At 48.9% G+C, this 19,308-nt stretch overlaps 1 protein-coding gene across 1 annotated transcript in view; it reads right to left on the bottom strand.

Annotated features, from left to right (window-relative positions):
* Window positions 1-18,025, bottom strand: part of LOC105099980 (protein FAM163A) — a 60,571-nt gene extending 42,546 nt beyond the window's left edge. The window contains exon 1 of the mRNA XM_031435675.2: window positions 17,961-18,025. The gene's annotated coding sequence lies outside the window, so the exon portion shown is untranslated. The remainder of the gene's footprint in view (window positions 1-17,960) is intronic.
* Between the last annotated feature and the right edge of the window lie 1,283 nt (window positions 18,026-19,308).

Genomic DNA, 19,308 nt, shown 5'->3' with positions numbered 1-19,308 from the left:
AAGCAGTAACATATGTTTAGGGTGACCAACCACCTTGGTTTGCCCAGGACTGAGAGGGTTCCCTGGATGTGAGACTTTCAGTGCTAAAACTGGGAGTCTTGGGTAAGCTGGTTGCCCTACTGATACCTCATACCTCCACCTCCCACAGAAGAGTCAGAGAAGAGATTTCTCTTACTCTAGAAGGAGAGGAAATTAAATGTAACGGGAAATCCATGAGATTACAGAATTTGAGCTATTAGAGCGCTGAATCAGAGTGTGGGCAACCTGTTTCTATTCGAGGAACCCCAAGGCCGGTCCACAGGAACTGAAACAAGGGTACTTCTCCATCCATGGCTCAGTTTCCGGAACTCCTCAAGTGGATACACTTATCTGCCCTGCTGTCCTCCCCCTCCCTCCGGCCCAGATGCTATGAGAATGAACAGGAGCCTGTGCTGGTGCACGCAGCAGCAGCAGTGCCCTGAGAGAAAGAGGCAGAGAAAAATACCCGCTAGTATTTCCCTTGTCAAGGTCACCCCACACCCACGTGGGGGTCTCCATCAGCTCTATTTTCTGCAGTGCTGCCGGCCAGGTCTGTGAATCTCATTTCTTTTGAGCCCCTGGGAAACTCCTTTGATTGGTTCAGGTTTCTATTTGGCCTGAGAGCCATTTATGATTTCCCAAATAAAATACAAAGAGCTCACTCAGTGTGTATGTGTGTGTGTGATCTTTTAGGAATAAGTTTTAAAAGCTGATGTTCAAATCCAAACTGAATGGGGCTGGTGAGGAAGCACCAGCGGCAAAGTCTGAGGGAGGAGCAAGGAAAGGAATTCGGACTCTTCCACACAGCTAGCTGGGGCCCCTGGGGAAGGACCTCTTCTCAGACCAGGGAAGGCCATTTCTCGGCAGCCACGCACAAGCCCAAGCATTAGGATTTCCCTGCCACTGGTGGGGGGTGGGGCTGCGGGAACTCTGGCCCTCAGCATCCACATCTGTAAAATGGGACTGACCAGAGTCTACCACCAGGGACCACGTATCTCCTCTCAGGCTGAGACGCCGTTCTCCAAGTGTCCCACGTTCTTTCTCAGAAGTCAGCTCCTTCAGGCCTTCCCTGATTAACCTCATCAGACTTACGATTAGAGAAGCACACATTCTTACAGCAGAAAGAGAATAGGAAAAAGTAGAGTCCCTCCCAACTGCCTTCTTTTTTTGAAGAAGAAACTAGCCAGTCCAGTGTTCTGAAGCCCCTTCCCTCACAGGCTTTTCACAGTCACTTCAATGGCATTGCTTTGTAATCTCAAGTTGGTGCACACGCTCTCTCCAAGGAAGCTGTGAGTTCTTGCAAGACAAAGGCCATCGTGTTGCCTGAAGTATTTTTCTTCTAGGCTCCTATCGTTGTCTGGACACCACGGCCTTCATTCCTGTTGCTGGCTGGCTAATGCAGGGCTGGAAAAGGGAACAGGTGAGCCTTTCTGTGCCCAGCAAGGGAGATGACTAAGGGGCTAGAAGATGTGAACCAAAGCTTCTTGCCTTTTTTACTTGCTGATCCAATAACCAATCTCAAACATTCCTAAAGTTGACAGCACACACATGGACAAAAACAGCTCTTCATTTGAGCCCAGGGAAGGTTGTCAGTTTGATACAACTTTGAAAAAAAAAAAAAAAGCATTTTGCTCATAAGTGGCCCAGGAAGCAGTGCTGTTTCGGCCTCCTTGCTCCTCTGTGTCCCTCAACCACGAGAACAGAGCAGTGCAGGCAAACTGGTAGGACCCAGCAGAATCCTGGTAACCACTTTGCAAAAGGGAACAGCAGACATCTAAGCTTTGTGCATGGGAACTCGACCAGGCTAGCACCTCTCCTCCCCCAGAATGTGACAGGACTGCCTGACCCACATACCCAGCATGATCCCAGTTCTCCCAGCACTTGGAAAATGAGTCCCCTGCTGCCTACTCCCATCACAGGCGTATAGTTGTAAGTCTTGGGTAGGGAACAGAAAGACCTATTGAATCCTGGCCACATCCATTTGCAGAAACTGTATGAGACAGGTTTCTAATGTGATTATTTCTCTCTGACTTCGTGCGATTACATGACCTTTTAAAAATCATTCTTTCTTTGTTCATTCATCCATCCATCTACCCATCCATTCAACAAGAACTTTTGGCATCTACTCCATGCTGCGTAATTTCTAAGCCAGAATCAATAGAACATTTTCCAAGCTTTAAAACTCTCCGCCTTTAAGCAGCACCCATTAAGCGCCGGGCGGGGGGGTGGGGGGTGTATGTGTGTGCACGCGCACGTGCGTGGTGGGATAGGGGTGGTCACTGAAGAAACATCTGTGTTAAAACCTCAGCTCTTATTAACTAGTTCTTCATTCTTTTCGGGTCTCAATTTCAACAGCTCTAACATGGGAATGATTCCTCGTAGAACTGTTGTGAAGTTTAAAGGCAGAAAAGTGTATATAGGACAACACTGGATGCCCGCACGAAAAAAGCATTCAGTAATTGTTAGCTTAAAGACAGTGACCTGAGAATCCAGTTCGCTCCTCAACCCTCTATTCTCCTAACACCTCACCGACCCTAGTCAGTATCTTTCAAGTTCATTTTGCTTCCTAGGACAGTGTTCTTGTTGTTTTAATCCTCTGGTGAGCCGGCCTTGTCTTTATTCTGATGGATGGGCTGTACCCTCTTGAGAATCTGATCTGTATCAAAGTCAGCTGTGAAGCTCCTGGAACTGGCGGGAGGATGGATACATAAAGTCTGGTTAATAAATAAACACACAGACATCAAGGCTACCCGCTGTCGTAGTAACAAGACTTCATGCTTTCCTGGCTCCTGTCATCTTCGGGCCTGAAAGCACTTAATGAATTAGTCTCGCTTGCAGTCCTCCTGGAGAAAAATACTGCTTTGTCTACAACGAGCCATCAGAGTAACCAGCCAGAGGTCAGTCATTCTTGAGAACACTGCCAACCAGACCCCTAGAGCATCTTTGTTTGTTTCTTATCATGAAAGTAATAATTATGTATCAGAACATTTTTTAAATATTTAAGTCAAAAGGTAAGAATTAAAACCCCCTGTAACTCTGTTTGCTTGGTGATAAACCCTGTTAACATTTCAGTAAACTTTCATACACACACCCACACCCACACATCCACTTACTAGGATTACACTACATACGTGCCACTTCATAATTTAACCATAGATCACGCGTACCTTTTCGTGTAATGTGTGTTTCTACATCATTTTAAGTGGCTGCTGGTTTTCTAAAGAAGTCTCTGATTAGTAAACATTTCAGCTGATATTATTTTAACTGTGAGAACAATCTTGTGTTTTCTCTTTTTAGGATTTAGGGAGCAGCATGAGTGAGGGCACATGGCACAGAAGAGAGTGGTGGGTTTGCAAATGTAAATGCACTTGGTGTGGCAGGAGCAGAGTGGGATGAGGACACACAGGAGCTACCGTGGGGAACCTTGTGGGATGTACGAGATGGCTGGAACCCTGAGAGGTCTTAAGCAGTTCTAGACTTCAGAAAGAACCCTCTGGTAGCAGAAGGGGATGCGCTGCAGGAGCCCAGACTGCGACCTGGAGACCCCATGCCTCTCATCTGCTCCCGTTTTCACCACGCTGTCAGTCACCCCTTGAAACCCAACGGTTGCATTTGCTGTCATGGTCTGGCCCTTGTCAACCCTGCAGCCTCCTCTCACCTGCCCCTGCCCCTGCCCTGGCTTTTATAAATGCTTCTGCCCTGCCACGCTATTTGCATCCTCTGGGTCTCTGCTGGGTCGTGCTAGGCCTGGCATGCCCATTCTCCTCCACTTCACTTGGTTATTTTTTACAAATCAGTTGAGGTGTCACTTCCTCCCAGTCCTCCCCTGACTCTTGTCCTTCCCCCAGGCTGGGCTAAGCTCCCCCTCCACAGACTTCCACAACACCTCATGCTTATAGAATCACGGCACCTCCATACTCTGTCATCGTATTGTGTCTACTGCCTAGGTCAGTGTCTTACTTGTTGGGCATACAGCGGGCACTCAATAAATGCTACTGAATAAAGCAAAGGTGGTCCCAGAACCAGTAATGTCAACCTTTGGGCAGGACCAAAATATGTGAGGCATCAGGAATGAGCAAGGCCAATCCCACATGCACACGCATCCCTCCATCTCCTTTGCCCTGATCCAGGCGACCCGCAGTCTCCAGCCTGGACCACTGCAACCATTTCCCAGTGGGCTGCCACTCGGCAGACAGATGATGCTCCTCAAACATCAATCTGCACATACCTCTCTCCTACTTAAAACGCTGCAGAAATATTTGGATTATTCTTTGAACACCATGGTTTACAAGGCTCTGTGAATCCCCTGCCTACCTCTCCAGTCTCATTTGCACCACTTTTTCCTCTGGTCCCTAGGCCCCAGCCAACGAGCCCTCTTTCTGTTCTTCAAACAGCAAAAGCCCTTTGTTGAGCCCTCATTCCTCATGGGACTGGCTCCTTCCCACCCCGTGGGCCTCTGCGTCAGTGTTGCTTCATCAATGAGGCCTTGCTTCATAATTAAACCCAGAGTAAGTCTCCTTTCATGGTCTATCATGGTGCATGCTTATTTTTTTCCCCAGAGCATCTTTATTCTTGGTAACTGCTTTTTTATTTTTGTGATCAGTTGTTTGATAATAGTTTTTATTCTTTCAGTGGTGGGGGGCGGTGGTATTTTGCCCCCAAGAGGACATCTGGCAACGTCTGGACATATTTTTGGTTGTCACAAGTTGGGGAGGTCATTGCTACTAGCATCTTGTGGGTAGAAACCAGGGATGCTAAACATCATACAGTGCACGGGACAGCCACCCCACAACAAGGACTCATCAGGCCCAACAGCGACGAGATCGAGAAACGCTGCTCTAGACTATGGGTCCCACAAAGGCAAGGACCTTGCCTGCCTCGTTCACCACTGCATCTCCAGTGCTTGGCCCAATGTCTGATACACAGTAAGCCTCAATATGGAAGAATAACTGGTCAGGCCCATCAAGACCCATCTGAACCGATGCCCACCAGAGCACTGGAGCTGGAAAGAGGAGGCTTCCGCCGTGCCAGGCATCACCCCGTTGGTTGCTTGACTATGGGGAAGTCTGGGTGGCCTCGTGGAGGGACAGGAGCAGCCCCAGGGGTGGAGGACTCAAGGAACTTCAGAAAGTGACTATTTACCATCTGATAGGAAAGTATGTGAAAACTTAACAATTTGCATGGCCCTACCAATAGATACCTGCTAAAAGTCAGTCCTGAACAGATGGACAGGTGGACAGAAGGCCAGAAACAGAGTGAAGTAGCTAGTGAGTTGAAAGGAGGGGGACAAGAAGGAACTGTTTCTAGTGTCTGTGTAGTCACGCAATCCCTGTGCCCTTCACACTTAAACTCACCGGAAGCTCAAGCAGACATGAAGACGGGGTGCAGAGAAGTGATGATAGGGGCGGGGGGGCATTCACTTTTTTTCCTCTTGTTTTTCTCCTAAACCATTAAAAGCCTGTTTCTGAGAAACTGCAAGCTTCTATCCTCAAATATTGCAGTAAAATACCTTTTTTAGATGCAGAAAGATCCAGAAGATACAGTTACCATTTGTCTGCCAGTAGGGAAGCATTTGGGAAGATGATCTGTATTCAGGGAAGCTCTGACATCCAAACAAGCAATCTCTCCCAAGGCAGAGCACACGTTCCCTGAGCCAGGCTTTGTTCATAGAGACAAAAAGGTGGGGGAAGCTACAAGAAAAGTTTCTCGCCCAACCTACCTTTCCCCATATGACCTCTCAATGAACAAGGCATCAAGAATCCAGTAACAATACCACCATCCATGAGCCTGTATCACTTGCTGCTCAGAGACCCTCCCACAGCATGCCCCTGAACTTGTCTTTGGTTTCACCACCTCCTCTGTCTGGGGAGAGATTCTGCCCGGGGGCTGGGCTAAACAGCTCTGTTAGCAGAGGCTGGAGGCTGGAGGATGCTGGCTTTTAGCAGCCGTGTACCAAGAGAGTCTCAGCACCTGCAGGACTTGTTCTTATGGATTTCCTGCCACCACCCTGAATTTCACATGCTCACAACACCCTTAGCATTCTCCCCACAACTGTCCCTTGAACAACTCCCATTTCTGATGCAGCACGATCATCATTGTTCAGCTGTCTGGGCTCAAACACTAGAAGCCTTTAGTCCACAATACTCCCATTCCCTTTAGGAACTGTTCTAAACCTTCGCCTTTCTTTTCACGCCTCCACTGGACCCCCATTCTCTTTGCTCTTAGCACAGCACCTCATCTCCATCATGGAGGCCACCAACTCCACCAAGGGTGAACTACTTGATTTTTCCCCCATCCCCAGCCTAACCCAAAATCTTACCCAGGATCACCCCCACCCTCATCCTCTTCCCTCCATATCAGAAGGCTGAAAGACTCTTCTTCTTGGTCAGTCCAGCCTCTACTTGTGGTCTAGATGCCCCCTCCCCACTCTCCTTCCAGTCCAGGCTTCACTAAATATTCTCTCTGGCTGTACCTTCCCCTCCTCTCCTCTTGGCTCTAACCCCTCAGTCTACGGGCCTGATCAAGTTTGTTCCGCTCTTACAAACAACCTGTTGCTTCTCCTCACGTCCCACTGAAGATACTGTTCCAATAATCTCACTTCTCTTTCCCAACAAAATACTGGGAATAAAAGTATACACTTGCTGTCTTCCCATCCTCATAATAATCATCCAGCTATTGCTGCATTTCTCTGCCCATTCATAGCAAAACTTCTCTAATGTTTGTGTATACTTGCTTCTCTATTTTCTCACAATGTATCCACTCTGAACTCACTGAAATCCGGTTTCCAACTCCCACCCTACTCTGAAATTGCTCTGACATAGGTCTTCAGTGACCCCCATTTGCCCACCAAATAATCTACTGTTGACTACTCACTCCTACTTGAAAGTACGCCTATCACTCAATCTTTATCCTTTAACTTTTCTCCTCTTCAACCATTCATCATATTACCTCACCTGGTTTTAACTCACATAGTCCTGACTATTGCTCCTTTGACTGTCTCTTCTAGACCACTTCCCTTATAAACACGAGTCTCTCCCAAGGTTCCCTCCTTGGCCCACCATGCCTGCCTTAGGCACTCATGTGTTTACGGACGAGTCCCAAAGCTATATATCTGGGCTGCACTCTCCTTGAGTTTTAGACTTGCACCACCAAGTGACTCCTCGACAATGCATATTTGGCAATCCCACAGGAATCTCCAATTCAAATGTTCTGAACAGAACTTACCATTTTACCTGCTTTTCTCTGCAAAGTTCTTTCCCTCCTGCATTCCTCTTCCTAATTAGTGGTACCACCATCCACCAGTCCACATGCCCAGTAACTTGCGAGTCATCCCAGTCTCCTCCCTCCATCTCTCCCCTCCCATCTGATCAATCACCAAATCTTATCCATTTTTCTCTTAAACATTTTAGAGTTTGTCCCTTCTCCATCCTTTGACTACGATTGTCTTCATTTGGCTCCTAATTAACTATTTTTTCCCTTTGTTAAAGCACTTACCCTTAATACACACTCAGAACTTTCCATTGTGTCAACGTAGACAATTGAGTCCCACATCTGCATCCACAAAAAGATGTCTACAAACTCTCCATTTCCAAATCAGAGCACTTCACCTCCCCTCCAAGTATCTCCCCTGTTGTACTTCCTGTCTCTCTGGGCACCACCAATTCCCAGGCTTCCTCCCCTCATCCAAAAGTCTGAAAGTCATTTCAGATTCCTTGTTCTCTCTCTTCCATCCCCCTGAACTCTTGACTAGATAGTTGCAATACACTTACCTCTTTTCCCAACTGTACCCAGCCACCTACCCGTTAAACCGGACAAGGACTTTATTGCCTCTCACTATTCCTAGTGTACCAGTCCAGCTTTTCTAATTAGCCTAGGAGGTCCTTGAGGGCATGGATCATGTCTGGTAGTTTTCTGAATCCTTCAGTGTGCCCAGCCAGCACTGGGTACAGAGTGGGTGCCCAACAGAGAAGTGAGTCAGCAATGAAACCCATTTGCCAAGAGAAGGCAGGTGTTGAACCATTAGCATCCTGAGCTGAGGGGTGCTGTTTGCCCAGCTCCTTTGCCATAGTGAGAGGACACGATCAGTATCAGCGAGACCTCAGCAGAGGCTGGAAATGGTTCATGAAAAGGGACTCCACCAAGGACAACATCACGGCTTGTGGAGTCTTCATGGGTTCTCAGTTGATTTCTGAGATCTTGAATCTGTGGGTACCCACCTGTAAAGCTGTACAGTGTCCTTGAGCAGTGCTCAGTGGCTTGGCATCTTGCAAATATGTGCTGTTTGGTGGTGGCTGCCTCACCTTGGAAACAAGCAACAGTTAAAAATCTTTCATGAGTGTATTCTGCTTTCCAGAAGTAGAGTCAAGAGTGTTTTATTTCCATTATCTTGGAAAAAATCCTTATTCCTTTGAGGTCCATGCTATTTGATTATTCTTTACTTTACCCCTTGCCCCATCACTGATGGTCCATCAGTCATGGAGGACTTTAGCAGTTGTCTCCCCGTAATCTAAGGTTTTATTGTGATCCTAGAAAGTTTCAACATGCAGAAGATGACCTCTCTAGCCCCTAGTCTCGAATTTCCATGACTTCCTTTACGCCAGTGGCTTTTAATTTCATTTCACTCATCCACTACCATGGCCATACCTTGGACCTGTATCACTGAAACTGTTCTCTGGTCAACCCTCACTTAGATTACCACCACTGTGTCCTGACCAATCACTCTGCCTCTATTCAAAAATCTGCAGTAGCTCCATATCTCTTACAGGGTGAAGTCAACATCCTTATCCTGGGAGGCAGCATGCCAGCCTCTGTCCAGTATCTCACATCATCTCCATAACCTAACATTTCCTGTTCTGACATTACTGGATTATGTGCGGTTTCCAGTTCCTCCTGTCATCTCTTGAGTCTCCTGAGCTTCCCTCTGCCTGCAAGGCCCAGAAGACTCCCCTCCTTGTCTGCAAAGACATTCCTTTCTTGTATATTTCCCTTCTTGTCTGTTTCCCATCTTATCTGCAAAGATGCTCATCTTCAGTTCCAGGTCAGACACTACCTGCTCTGGAAAGCATTCCCTGCCTAGCCCGGGCACAGCCAGGGGCTCTTTCTCCTGTGCTCCCATCATGTGATACAGTCATTACAACACCGACCTTATCAGATTAATACCACGAGAGCAGGAACCATTCCTATTCATCCCTGTATCTCAGCCCCGGATGCAGGCCTGGTGCAAAGTTGGCTTCAACAGACTTTATGAAATGAATGAAGGAATGAGTTCCACAGATGCTCTGTTCTCTGCATATGAATGAGGTCAGAGAGATTGGGCTCTTGAATTAATTGAACCTCTTCTCTTTTCACCCTGGCCCAGTGCCCTGCCCATATGATTAAATCTCCTAATAGAATCTGCCCTGTCTAAGCACCACATACAAATCCCTCAGCATTAAGTAGTAGAAAAGCTTCCAAGTGCTTAGAGAAGAAAGAGCTTGGTGCCTCAGAGATGAGACGTGATGCAAGAGGCAGAGGGAGAGGTGACCATCTACTTCTTAGCTACTAGCTGTCTAGGAGTATTGACGACGACTTCATACTAAAGCCAATTATGTGTTCAGCACTGTGCTAGCCACTGACAGTGAGGATAAAAGTTAAAACGGCAGGCTGCTTTTTCAGATTTTTCCCTTATAGGCTATTACAAGATATAGGATATAGTTCCCTGTGCTATACAGTAGGTCCCTGTTTATCAATTTTAAATATACTAGTGTGTATCTGTTAATCCCCCACTTCTAATTTATCCCTCCCCTACCCTTTTCCCCCTTGGTAACCATAAGGTTGTTTTCTATGTCTGTGAGTCTGTTTTTGTTTTGTAAATAAGTTCATTTGTACTATTTTTAAAATTCTACATATAAGTGATATACAATATTTGTCTTTCTCTGTCTGATTTACTTCACTTACTATGATAATCTCTAGGTCCATCCATGTTGCTGCAAATAGCATTATTTCATTTTCCTTTATGGCTGAGTGATATTCCATTGTGTGTATGTATATGTATGTGTGTGTGTATATATATATATATATATACACCACATCTTCTTTATCCATTCATCTGTTGGTGAACATTTAGGTTGCTTCCATGTCTCGGCTATTATAAATAGTGTTATGAACACTGAAGTGCATGTATCTTTTCAAAGTAGTGTTTTCATCTTTTCCAGATACATGCCCAGGAGTGACATTGCTGGACCATATGGTAAGTTTATTTTTAGTCTTTTTAAGGAACCTCCATACTGTCCTCCATAGCTGCTGCACCCATTTACATTCCCACCAACTGTGTAGGAGGGTTTCCTTTTCTCCACACCCTCTCCAGCATTTATTATTTGTAGACTTTTATGACGACGGCCATTCTGACTGATGTGAGGTGAAACCTCATTGTGGTTTTGATCTGCATTTCTCTAATAGTTAGCGACGCTGAGCATCTTTTCACGTGCCTGTTGGCCACCTGTATGTCTTCTTTGGAGAAATGTCTATTTAGGTCCTTTGCCTGGACATACTCTTGACTACCTCAAACAGGCTGTCCCCAGTATACAACCAGCGTGATCTCTTTGAAATGGAGAGTCTGACTATGTCGCCCTCCTGCCTAAGTACTTCAGTGACTACTCACTGCTATAGAATCGACATCGAAACCCTTACTGTGGCCGATAAGGCTCTGCACATCCTAACTCCTTTCTACCACTCCTGCTCATTGCATATGTTTCTCCTTCTCATTCTCTGCACCCAAGTCCACTGGCCTTTGGGGTCTCAAAATGCCATGTTCTCTGTAGCCATGGCCTTTCCCGGTTCCCAGATGGTCCTCTCCCAGCTCCTAAAGTCCCCTCACCTCCGTGGCTGCTACTCACTCTTCAGGCTTCAGCTCAGTCATCACTCCCCGGGATGACCTCCCCAGTTCTCCCTGAATGGCCCCAGATCTCCCATTAAACCCTTTTATGGTGTACCATGTACCTCTACTTTCTAGCCTTTGTCACAGTGTCACTTCACATTTCCCTTGTGACAAATTTGTTTCCCTTGAATGACTTCAAGCTCCATGAGGGCTGGAGCTTTGATTGTTTTGTCTTTTTTTCCCCCCTCGAGATTGTATCCCCAGTGACACTTCAATAAATCCTTGTGGACATCTTGAAAATGCGATCTTCTCTTTTCAGCCCAACACTAACTAGCTTCTGGCCTCATCACTCCTCTGAAATTGCCCTTGTTAAAGTCATCAACAACCTTCAAACTGCCAAAACTGCACCCCTGTGGAGCTCTGCTGTTCTACCAGCTGGACGGAGGGTTCCCTGCACTAAAATAGAAACCTGGCAGTCTTTCCCCAATTCATAGGGGGAAAAAATGAGCTGACGAATATTCTCAATTTAAAGTTTTTGTCTCAGAAAGTTTTCTCAAAACATGACACCTACTGTTCTGTGTCTGTGGTAGATAGAATCTGGCAGAGGAGGTTCCCTGGTTTAGTTCAAATTTGTACATTCGGCCACCTTAATATATAAATATTTCGTGGTGTTCTCCAAAGAGAATCATGATTCCCATGGGTTTTATGACATGAACAAGCCTCAAATAGAGGCTCAGGAGAAATGTGTTCAGTTCTCTGATTTGCTCTCTTGGTGGTGTCTGGTACTGCTGATCATGCTGGTTACTCATTTTAGCAACCAGCACTTACTGAGAAAATATTATGTGTTCACATCGCCCTTTGTCCCTATTTTTACTATGGTGTTCACAACCTTCTCCTGCGATCTTTCATATTCTGCAAGTTCCTGGAGGGAAGAGGGACTGTGGCTTTTCCTTCTTTCTCTCTCTCTCCCCCTAGGGAGCGCAGCATGTGGCCCAGGCACAAGGATCATGTTTATGGAATGCGGGAATTAACGAATGAGGAATAAATAAAGGAATTCAATAGCGAGACAGAACCTGAATCCTCATCCCCAGTCCTCTTCCTCCTATGCTCTGCTGCCTCCCCACTGAAACACTCAGTGACACAGTGTTTTGATACAACAGAAATGTAGATTTTACTTATGTAAAATACCATCCGCTGCTACTTTTATAAGTAAAATGAATCTGATATAAACCAAGACCAGTTTTATAGGTCTTGTCCCTGTGGACTTAAACTTCTAATGTCTAAGCCATCATCAAGCCCAGATGATTTTACCATGAAAACAAAACAAAACAAAAATCATAGTGATTGCCTGTTTAATGGGGATATAAAGTTTTATTCTGTAAGTATCTAAAAACTGCCATGTATCATGTCGGGGGCAGAAGCTGGGTAAATCATGACATTACTGAGACGAGTGCATCTTTAAACACTGCACATAGTCTATCGTAGCCCTGTGCCTTCACCCGAGCTGTTCTCTTGGCCACTTCTGCCCCTTCTCCTGTGCTTGTCTATCAAAATCATACTTACACTTCAAGGCTCAGTTCGAAAATCACCTTCTCCAAAAAGACCTTCGTAATTGACCAGAATGACTGGGGCCAGCCTGATTCACCTTCCCCACCCCCGGCACGTGACAGCATGGCGCCTGTCCCTGACTCGGCACGCACGTCCTCAGTCTGCAGAGTCCTGCTGACGATGTGGGTGTTCCTCTCCGACACTGCCCTGCGGGCAACTCCAGCCCAGGGACCAGGCCTCGCTCACCTTTCTGTCTTCCAGTGCCTCGAACAATAGACATTTTCTGAATTGAAGTGTGGTAGGCTGATCATCCACTACTAGTGTGCATGTAAGTATCATTTTTTGTGTGTATCATACGGTGACTTTTTAAAGAGATAGTTGGGTATCCGACATCCCCCCTTCTGGCTAGATCTTGGTAGCCTTAGCTGAGGGCCCAGCTCAGCTTCCCACTCTCACCCCTGTCAGCAACAGCAGCATGCAGAAGGAGCAGCCGCCTGTGTGCTCCAGAATTTATTTGGAGAAAAATTCAAGCTGTTTCTTTTTGAAGTGGAATGAGAGCCAGAGGTGAGCCCTAGCCAGTGAGCTGCGTGGGAGAAGAAAGGTTTGCAATAAGAAAGGCTCTCAGCACTCAGGCTGTTTTGCTTTTTGTTTTGGGGTTTTTTTTTCCCCCCAAACAGCAGACAGGCTCCCAGCACAGACCTGGAGCTCAGGGCCACCCTGTTCAGCTTCCTCCTTGGATGCAGACATAGGGCCTCCCAAGCACATCCTCACAGCCCTCTACACCACTGGCATCTGGACCAAAGCAGAGACAACCCCTCCCTCTCCCTCCGTCCCTGGGGAACCTCACACTCGCAGGCCACTCAGCCCAGCCCTAATGCACACACAGAGACAGAAGCAAGAAAGATGGGAACCCAAACCAACAGCGCTGACTGCTTTGTCCCTGAACCATGCCTTATACAAGCCTAACCAGCCTGCAAAGATTCCAGCTCATCCATCAAAGCACGGAATGCTCAGCCACATGCTGTTATAACCCAAACGGAGTCGTGAGCACCTCTGCGAAGCCTCTGTGCCTGCGATGCAGGCTGCTGTGCAGAGAACGGAAAAGTCATTGAAAGGAGAGCAGAAGGGTGTTGCTGCTTGACAGCAAAGAGCCTGGGTTCTCACATGCACCTCATCAAGAGGTAAAATGAGATAATGCAGGCAGAGCACTTAGCAGAGTAACTGGAACAGAGAAAGCTCCTAATGAAGGTTTCCCACCTAATAGTGTTGGTGGGGCCCCTTCTCGTGTGATTGGAAGCAAGTCTTTCTTCCACTGCTCCTGCTATTCAACAGCCTGTCCTAGCTGAAGAAGGGAAGGCAGCTGTACCTGCCCCCATCCCCTTCAAGCACCCAGTGGCTTCCAGGCTGCATGGTGGGGGGAGAGGGGAGCTGAATTGGGCAACTGTACAGATGGGGAGCACCCGAAGGGGCACTGAGGGGCACACTGATAGATGCAGCATCGATAACCTTCCTTCCTCCTCTGGGGCAATACAGCCCTAGACTCCAGAACAATTTTCAAGTCTTTTATTTCAAGCATATCTCCCATCCCGCCCTTTCTAAGATCCAAAAGCAACACCAGAAAAAGACCTTTTCTGCCCTCTATGATGTCCCCCAACAGTGTCCCTCCTGCTCCCTTACCTAATGCTACCCAGTCCCTGATGTTTGATCCTGCACTGCGGAACAGTAGGGCAATAAAAAGAAAGTTTCTATTTCTTCATGTTGTGTTCAAGGCTGGAGGATCATATCTTGTCTATCTGCCTCAGAGAGGTGTCTAAAGACACCCCAGCTTTCCAAGAAAAACTTGCACAGTTAAAGGAATTCTGGACAGCCCAGAGCCTAGAGGTGGTCTCGAGACTTTCTGCTTTTATCCCAAAGGGAGCATCTCAAACAATCTGAAAGGAACGGGGTGTTGCCCCACACTGTTCAGTGGGAGAAGAGCTTGAGGGAACATGTCAAGGGGCAAGGAGAGAGGATTTTTTTTTAATAGTTAAAGCATTCACATGTTCAAAACTGAAAATGTACAAAAGGGTTTACAGGTCCACTCTCCCTGGAGGCCACAGCTATTATTAGGCTTTGTGTCTATAGTTACGCGTATGCAAGCACATCTCTTGGAACGCGCCTTCTCCCTTCTCTTTTATATCATGAAGAGCAGCATATTATAAACACTCTCTGCACGTCTTCCACTTAGCCTTATATCTTGGAAATTGTTCTATATCGGTTATACAGTAAGCTTCCTAAATTTTTTTAAATGGGTGAACAGGACAGTATTTGACTATCTGAAAGCAACACAAGAGATTTGACAAGTCCCCCTTTGATGAGCATGTAAGCTGTTCTTTCATAGTTAAAGCAATGCCACAATATACGTATATCTTGGTGGCCATACACAAGAGCAATGGCAAATTAGCCTCCTAAAAGTGAAACCACTGGGTCACAGCGCGTGGGCATTTCTAGTTTGGATAGATGTTTCTAAAAATGCCCTCCAAAGGGGTTGTGCCAGTTTACTCTCTGACCAGCAATATACGAAAGTGCTTGTTTTTCTAGAACCTTAACAACAGTTTATCAGTCTTTTTGATGTTTGCTAATTGAAAGGTAAGTAAATATGTCATTGCAGTTTGAACTTCACAGATTGAAGAAATCAATCCTGTGTGTATGAAGTAAATGAGTGAGTCCATGAGGCAATACAGAGCATCCAGTTTTATCAGGCCAACACTTTCCCTGCAGTCTAATAGGGTCACAAACATCCCTTGGACCTACAAATAACAGCCTTTATTCATAGTGTTCTAGATCTTCAGCTTCCACATGTGTGTCTGTTCTTAATGGGAGGAGACTGGCCCTGTGGAAGGAGCAGAGTATTTGGAATCAGAGAGACCTGGGTTCCAAGCACAGCTCTGCCACTGAGTAGCTTTTTGGTCTTTGCAAATTATTTAACCTCTCCCAAATTCAGTCTTACATGAAATACGGGGATCATAATATTGATTTTGCAAAGCCTTATCTCTGGTACATAGAAGGTACTTAGACAGTAGCAGCTTCCATTAGTGTTAATAATCATCAAGCCAGACTCTAAACCTCAGGGAACCTTTCACAATTGACAGGACCTGGAACAGCCCCGCCAGGACCGAATGGCTCTTTTGTTAAGTGGCCATGCAGAGGATTCCCAACTCCTCTTTTAAGCCACCCCAGCCTCTTTGCAAAGTTAGCAGGAGGTATCACTAACATCCCACCCCAGGCCTCTGGGGGAGGGGCGGGCTGTTTCTGTGCCAGGCTCCTCTGCAGCCAGATGATGTCTGTATTCAGACGAGGGCTCTGGTCTAAGCAGAGCTCATTTCCAATTACAGACAGGCAAGGTAGACACAAAACAGAGATCCTTGGGCAAAACATGCAGGACTTGCTCTCATCAGGGCTGGAGGCCATCTTACCTACCCCAAGCACTGTGTTTGATGAGGTCACTAAATACAGATTTCTAGTTCTGGCAGGAATGCCAGTGATGCCCACAACTATCAACGCTTGTAACGCACCCCACAACCCCAAAGAACTTCAGAGGCTTTTCCCATTCACACATGTTCCTGTCTCATTTCATCCTCCAGGGTGGCAGAAATTAGAGCCATGCCACTTTGGATAGTGGGGGAACTGTGAGATAGAGCTCTCTGCTGCTGATTTGCCTGATGCCCAGGCTGAACGGTGGGAAGCCACATTTCAGTTCCTCCCTGGGAGTCAACATGACCCCCTACCTGGTTAGATCTTTCAGGCTCTGGAGCTGGAATCTCCGGGGAGAGGTCTGAGAAATCATAATTGCTTTCAGAAAATGTGCCTCTGCTCTTTCTTCCCCTTGGTCCACCTCTGTCAGTTTGAAGGAAAGGGGCAAGATCTGCATATACTTTCAAGTACTTCCTTAGTACAGAAAGAAAGCTGCCTTCCACCCCGCCACCCAAAGGGTCCGGATCCCAGCGAATCTCAGGCAAAGTCAACATGCAGGATCTGAAGTCCCCATCGTTTGTCTCTCACAGGTGTAAAACGTGAGTCTGGCCCAGACACGGGAGGTTCTGGGCAGGGCACAGATCAGACTGTGTAAAAGTCAACCCCTGCCAGTTACACTGCTGCCTCCTCAGAATCGGACCCCCATCCCTGCCGGTGAGAAGCCCCTTCCCCACAACGCGGGCCCTCCAGCCAGGCCATGAGTGTGTTCTGGGGCTGGGGGAGAGTCCGCAGCTGGGCAGACTGGAAATGACAGGAGAAAGTGCCTCAGCTGACTGAGGGGCCCCAGCCTGCGGGCTGGACACCTGCACCTCCCCCCACCCTAATCCCCGCCATGTCAAACTAGTTAGAGCAAACTTCCAGGGCTCCACAGTTCCACCCAGAAAAAACCAATGCCCAGAGACAGAAAAACACGGGTGGTGTAAATAGCCCAAGGGCACTGACAGAGAAGACAGATCTTCACCCCTGCCCTCCCTCGCTGCCTTCGGAGGCGCAGAGCAGCGAGGAAGCCCCCTTGCAAGCTGTCTCCCGGGGCGCCGCGCGGGGCACATAGCGCCCACCCCAGCCAGACTCCAGGTGAACGGGACTCGAGCAGCACAACGTGGGGCTCACCTGACACTGCTTCCCGCTCACTGGGGCCAAACCCTCCTCCGGGCCGCTGAGCGGAGCTTCGATGTGGCCGGCGCCTATGGCCGCGCCCGCCGCGCCCGCCCGGGACGGGGTGCGGGACGCCGGGCCTGGGGCCTCGGGAGGGAGCGAACAGCGGCCCGGGTGAGAGTCCGGTTTCCCTGTCCCTGGAGCAGAGAGGCCGACCCCGCGCCGCCAACGCACCCCCGCCCGCCTTATTTTGTTAAAGTTCAGGAAAACCACCAGGAAACCGAGCCCAAATTGCACGGCTGGCCCGGAGGCGCCCGCGCGCGCCGACCCACCCGGCCGAGCTGACGGGCCGCTCGCACCCGCCCCGAGCGCTCAGCCCCGGCCCCGCTGCCCCTGCACTCACGCGCGCCCGGCCAGCCCGCGCGGCCAGCCGTGTCGCGGGCCCGGGCCGCCGCATGGTTCCCGGGAGCTCGCGCGCGCCCAGGCGCAGCAGCCGCGTCCGTGCGGGGTCCGGCCGGGCGGAAGGCGCCGCGGAGCAAGTCGGCGAGGCGGGGCTGAGGCGCGCGGCAGCGGCGTGGCCAGGGGCAGGCCCCGGGGCGGGGACAGCACGACCCGCGGCCTGGCCACGAGTCCGGAGACGTCCACCCCCCGGCCCGGCCGCGCCCCTCGGAGCGGAGCGAGAGAGGCGAGCGCGGACCTAGAGCCAATCGGGCGCGGTCACGGCCGCAGCCAAGACCGGGGCGAGCAGAGGGCGGCGGCCCCGGGGCGCGCTTACCCGGCTGTAGAGGCGCCCTCGAAAGTACGCGCTGGCCCCGCACATCCCCGCGCGGAGCCGGGCGCCCCGCGAGGTCCTTGGCCCGCCCAGTCCCCGCCTCCTCCCTTCTGCCTCCTTCGGGGAACCTCGGCGGCGTGGAGCGCCTTAATCCGTTACCGTGGCTGAGCCATTCCCCTCCGCGGGTGACTCCCGCCTTCGGCTCCTACGGGGTCTGCGCGCGGCGTTCCCGGCGCCCCGGGCTGGGGTGGGGGGGCTACGTGAGGCTCCTCCGCCCTCCCCGGCGCTCCGAGGACTGGCCCTGCACGGAGCCGAGAGCCTCATCGCCCTTCCAGGTGCCAGGGCTGGGGGCAGGTACCGAGTGCCCTGATTGGTGCTGGCCTCGGTCCTGGGAAAATCCCCTACAGGAGAGGCTGCTTGAACGAGGGCGACGGGAAGTTATAAAACAACGCAGGCTGCCTTCCAAAGAGGCCTCCCTTAGCTCCACTGCCTTTTTGCCTAAAAATGTTAACTCGGGAGTCGGGCGCCCTAGGAACGCCTCGCGCAGGGGACTTCGCGTGCTATATACAGATTGAGCCCAGCACGGAAAATCCTGAGGGAACGAGAGTCTTAGGGACCAAAGCCTGTCGCTGGCCACTCTGCCTCCAGAGCCTCCTGAAGGGCTCGTCTGTTTTTCCTATTTCCGGCCCGCACTGGTCCCTGGAAGTCCAGCGACACCTGATGTCCCCGCCGTTGAAAGGTACCTGGTCCTCGTGGCGGAGCACGGAGGGACTCAGTGTGTTACCAGAATTGTGGTGGCGATATCTGACAGGAAAAGGCAGAAAAGAAGAAGCAAATGCTCTTCCATACCCTTCAACACAAGGAGAAAATGTTGACGGTGATTTCTTGCTAACATCATCCTCTTGTAAAGTTTTAAAGCTTTAGGAGTTGCTTACATGCTGTATCCCAAACAACGAGTTCTGACATCAGTAGTTCAGAAGATATGGTCGGGGAACTTGACGGGATGAGATGGAAGAAAATTGTCACTTTTTAGCACTTCCAAAGCATCTCAAAGTGGAACCCTTACCTGTTCTGGTCTGTTTATCTTTCTCCTAACGCTGCTCTCCAGTCTTGGTTGGACTGAAGACTAAGGAAGTGGGCGGGATGGGGTCACCAGGTTAATACTCAAGGAGGGAACGTTCTCCTCCACGTCAGATGTTTTCCTCTTCATACCCTGGATAGCGTGGAAGATTCAAAGCAAAGGTGAATGAAGTATCAATTTAAAAAAAAAAAAAAAAGGAAAAACTCAGCTCAGGTCCAACTTTCAAAGGAGGGGAGTAAGAAATTCATCACTTGGAGCAAACTTTATTATTCCTAAAGCTTTAAAACAACAACAACAACAACAACAACAAAAGCCAGCTATCCATAGGCAAGCTACCTAATCATCCCAGCAGGTTTGCCATTGCTTCAACTCCCCACTTTTTCCCCTCTCTCTTCACAGGTTTTAAGTTCTGACCTCAGATTTTCA

The sequence above is a fragment of the Camelus dromedarius genome, chromosome 23 (assembly GCF_036321535.1).
Source record: "Camelus dromedarius isolate mCamDro1 chromosome 23, mCamDro1.pat, whole genome shotgun sequence".
Classification (NCBI taxonomy): Eukaryota; Metazoa; Chordata; class Mammalia; order Artiodactyla; family Camelidae; genus Camelus; species Camelus dromedarius.
The sequence above is the reverse complement of the archived record's forward strand: the minus strand, read 5'-3'. Positions and strand labels throughout refer to the sequence as shown.